The sequence below is a fragment of the Scylla paramamosain genome, unplaced genomic scaffold (assembly GCF_035594125.1).
Source record: "Scylla paramamosain isolate STU-SP2022 unplaced genomic scaffold, ASM3559412v1 Contig38, whole genome shotgun sequence".
NCBI lineage: Eukaryota > Metazoa > Arthropoda > Malacostraca > Decapoda > Portunidae > Scylla > Scylla paramamosain.
Genome location: NW_026973703.1, coordinates 535001 through 539721, shown reverse-complemented (window position 1 = coordinate 539721; position 4721 = coordinate 535001).

Below are 4721 nucleotides of genomic sequence, written 5' to 3'. Positions count from 1 at the left end.
AATGGAAGTCGATAAAGGTGTGACGTGTAAGAAAATGGTGGTGGTGGTGGTAGTAGTAGTAGTAGTAGTAGTAGTAGTAATGTTGCTTTTCTTGGTTTCATGGTTGAGAGAGAGAGAGAGAGAGAGAGAGAGAGAGAGAGAGAGAGAGAGAGAGAGAGAGAGAGAGAGAGAGAGAGAGAGAGAGAGAGAGACACTGAGGAAGGGAAGGAGGAGGAGGAGGAGGAGGAGAAAAGAAGGGAAGGATGCAGGGAAGGAGAAAACTTGAATTACATCGTTTCGGGAAGGAGAGATGGATGGAGGGAGAGAGGAAGAGAGAGTAAGAGAGTGAGGGAGAGAGGGAGAGAGAGAGAGAGGGGATACTATCAATCTCTCTCTCTCTCTCTCTCTCTCTCTCTCTCTCTCTCTCTCTCTCTAGGTTAGAGGGGGAAGAAGATTCACTGATTTACACCCTCGGAACATATTTTCGCGATCATGCCCCTGACTTTTTTCCTCCCTCCTCCTCCTCCTCCTCCTCCTCCTCCTCCAGCTTTCGTTTCCTTCCTCTCCCTGAATAGATCTTCCCTCTTTCCCGCTCTCTTGCTCTCTTCTCGCGTGAAGGTGTTCGCGAAAGTTAAGTGCGTCTAAATTAAGCGTGTTGGTGTGGCGACCCTCTCTCTCTCCCTCTCCCCCGCTCTCTTCTCATCTGCCTCCCCCCTTCACCCTTCAATATGTTAAGCGTCTGTAGATCACACCAACGATGTTCCAATTCTTGCTTCCTGGTTTCTCTCTCTCTCTCTCTCTCTCTCTCTCTCTCTCTCTCTCTCTCTCTCTCTCTCTCTCTCTCTCTCTCTCCTTCTTCCCCGTCCTATTTAATTTTTCCCTCTTTTCTCCTCTTTCAAGCATTTTCCCTTCCTTTTCTACGTTGTCCTATTCTCTCTCTCTCTCTCTCTCTCTCTCTCTCTCTCTCTCTCTCTCTCTCTCTCTCTCTCTCTCTCTCTCTCTCTCTTTTTCTTTCCTCTTTCTAATCTTTTTCTTTCTCATCTCCCCTCATTTACCTATTTTCTTTCATTTCTTTCGTCCATCAAGTTTACTTTCTTCGTTTCTATTCCGATTTTCATTATCTTCCCCCTTGTAATTATTTTCCTTTTCTTTCTCTTTTCATTCATCATGCTTCCTTTCCATCATTTTCCGATTCTACCCTTTCCCCCCTCTGTCCTCCGCCCCCCTCTCTCTCTCTCTCTCTCTTTATATATACATATTGTCCCGCGAGTTAAGGGATATACTTCGGGATTTGATAGTTTAAGTAATTCTAAGTCGAAAATACTTTATAGGCATATGCTGTGTTTTGCTTTATTTTGCGAGAAATTAACATGTTGTTGTGTTGCAGGGGGTGGGGGGGTAGGCCTCCACCTTTCCTTTCCCGCCTTGGCGCGCTAAGTCCTCGTGGTGTCGCGCTGCAGTTTATTTATTTATTTATTTATTTATTTTCTGTGTACAATCTCTGCAGTCAAAGCCATACAGGAGACAGGAAATGACAAGCTAAAATTTTGTATGTGTCAGTGAAGAAAATGTATAGGTAACACAGCAATATAGTGGTTAAGTGCTATTTCTTTTAATCATACATGGCAACACATGGCAACACACAGCAACTTTCATCCCGCCAACTGTTTACGCTTTGACATGTAATAAGTGACAGGGCGCCCCATCAGGTGGCTGCCAAAGTGCAACTCTTCGCTACGGTGAAGGTGCCTTTCACATTCAGTAACAGTGAGTATTCGGACATGATATTCATTCTGTGGTGGGAATGCCCGGGCTGGTGCAGGAGGATAAAGACGCAGGCATCCAGACAGAGGACACTCAGATGGCAGTGTTCTACAGGATGTGTCTGCTTCTTGGTGAGAAAGGACGTTTCTTCAGTACTTCTGCAGCAGCTGAACGTACTGGAGCAGCTCAACACAATACCACTTTAAAAGAACATCAAATAATTTAAATAATCTTTACAGGAGTGGCAGGAACGCTGGGCAGCCGTCATGAACCTGTTGAGTTGCCACGTATGTTTAAAATGTAGCACTTAACAACCACTACATTGCTGTATTACATGTACATTTTCTTCACTGACTCATACAAAAAATTAATTTATCATTTGGTGTTTCCTGTAAGGCTTTGACTGCACAGATTGTACACAAAAATGATCACTTGATGCTACGCGGCGCCACTCGTTACGTAGCGAGCCAGGGGGGAAGGAAGAAGGCGGAGGCCCACCCAGGCGAGCGGTTCCCGCCACACACAACTTACACGTCAATTTCTTGCAAAATAAAGCAAAACACACCATTTGTGTATAAAATATTTTCGACTTGGAATTACTTGAACTATCAGATCCCGAAGTATGTAACTCGAGGGACACCCTGTATATATTCCCGTGCTTGTGTAATCCTTTGTAATACAACTTTTCTGCTCAATAGATCTGTATACTTGATGCATTTACTACTACTACTACTACTACTATTACTACTACTACTACTACTATTACTACTACTACTATTATTACAACAACAACAACAACAACAAGAACAACAACAACAACAACAACAACTACTACTACTACTACTACTACTACTACTACTACTACTACCGCTACTACTGTTGGTTCAGCAGTTACCATTATGATTAGTATGAGTCATCACCACTACACCTAAAGTAACAATTACTGCAGAAAGAACGAAACAGTATTAATAGCAACAACAGATTGAAAAATGAACAGTTTTTCTCGTGATCAAAGAGAATTCCTGCTTCATAACGTCAACAGCTGGTCAGGTTAGCAAGACAATACTACTTATCTTCCACCAACTCTTTACTCTTTACACTTAAGCTATTATTTGATTAATAGTCTGAAATATGCTTCTTGTTACAACCTTCACCATCTGGTGTTCCTTCAGTGCATTCATAATACTTCTCTTTAGTCCCCGTGTAGTTATCACATTAATAGCACACATCCTTTACGTAGCCTCACATTGAAGGTATTATTATATCTGTTATCTGATATGTACTTCTCGTTACATCCATCACCCTCATTGCTTCATTCAGTATTCAGTGCCTCTGTAATCCTTTTCATCCTTTCCCTCCACCATCTCGTCAAGTTATTCTATTAATTACATATTTCTTGTAGTAACCTAAGAAGCAAGTTACTATTATATCTATTATCTGAAATATACTTCTTGTTACAGCCATCACCCTCATCGGTTCATTCAGTATTCAGTACATCTATCATCCTTTTCGTTCTTTCTCTCTACCATCTCGTCAAGTTATCCTGTTTATTACATATTTCTCGTAGCACCCTAAGAAGCAAGTTACTATTATATATCTATCATCTAAAAGGTACTCTTGTCACACCCACCACCCTTGTATTGCACCACCATAAGATTCAATACACTGAAACACCGAGCAACTCAATAGAGAGCTCCAATAAACCTGAGCACAGAGAGACAGGCACCGTGGCAAAGATTCCAACCTGCAAGCCGAGCACGGGAAACCACCACATTACTGAACAAGTCATCAGGAACACACCTCCGGACTTCTGTGTGTCATTGCCAGTTTAGTAGTTTAACAATTTACTGAGAAAGTTTGATGCACTTAAGTTATGATGATACAAGTTTAAAGCGGGGTAAATCAAGATAGCGTATCTTAACCTATACTTAAATATATAGTAATACATTAAAGTACATCGTAGGAGGAGAAGAGGCGATGAAAATATTCATGGATGGAAAGTGGAGGTGATGAAAGCAGTGGGGAAAATACACAGAAATAGATGGAAATACAAAAGATAGGAGACAAGAAGAGAAAGTGATCGAAATACTAAAAGGACATAGGAAACAGAAAGCCAAAATAAGGATACTGAAACACTGTAGAAGATAAAAAGCGGAAGTGATGAAAATACAGAAAGACAGGAGACGGAAAATGAGTGAGACAGAACCCAGACATTATCATTACAGTAAATCCACCTCTGTCACCTCATACAACATAACAAATCTGCCAGAAATTAAACCCATACATTCTTCTAAGCAGCAAAAATTACATATAACAAAGAACACTAAGAACTGAGACTATAGCACAGTAGCGGAGAGAGAGAGAGAGAGAGAGAGAGAGAGAGAGAGAGAGAGAGAGAGAGAGAGAGAGAGAGAGAGAGAGAGAGAGGTAGGGGGGTAGTTCTGTCCCTCAGTCTGGGGTCGTGTCCTAACATATCGCTATAGTATTATATTGCCCATAGAATCACCGCCTCTCTCTCCCCTATTTCCTCCTCCCTTCTTCTCAGTGTTCATCCTTTTCCCTTCCTTCTCCCTATTTCCTTCTTCCTCTTTCCTTCATCCGTGATTCCTTTCCTCCTTCTCTTTTACTAATATCCTTACTCCTTCCCTCTCCTCCTCTTCCTCCTCCTCTTCTTCTTCCTTCTCCTTTTCCTCTTCCTCCTCATCATCATTCTTACACCTCAACATTCGTCATAAACACCTTTTCTCTTCTTCTTCTTCTTCCTCCTCCTCCTCCTCCTCCCTTTACCCAGAGGTTAAGATAATGCTCTGCTAACTGCCTAACTCCCCCAGCCAATCAGCGGCCGTCAATTATCCTGTTAGGGAGGAGCCAATGGCGGGGTGGCAGTGATTAGGTGGTTAATTGATGTAATGGGGAGGAGGAGGAGGTGTTGGTAATGGTGGAAATGGTGATGGTGGAGGTGGAAGACAGATAAGGAG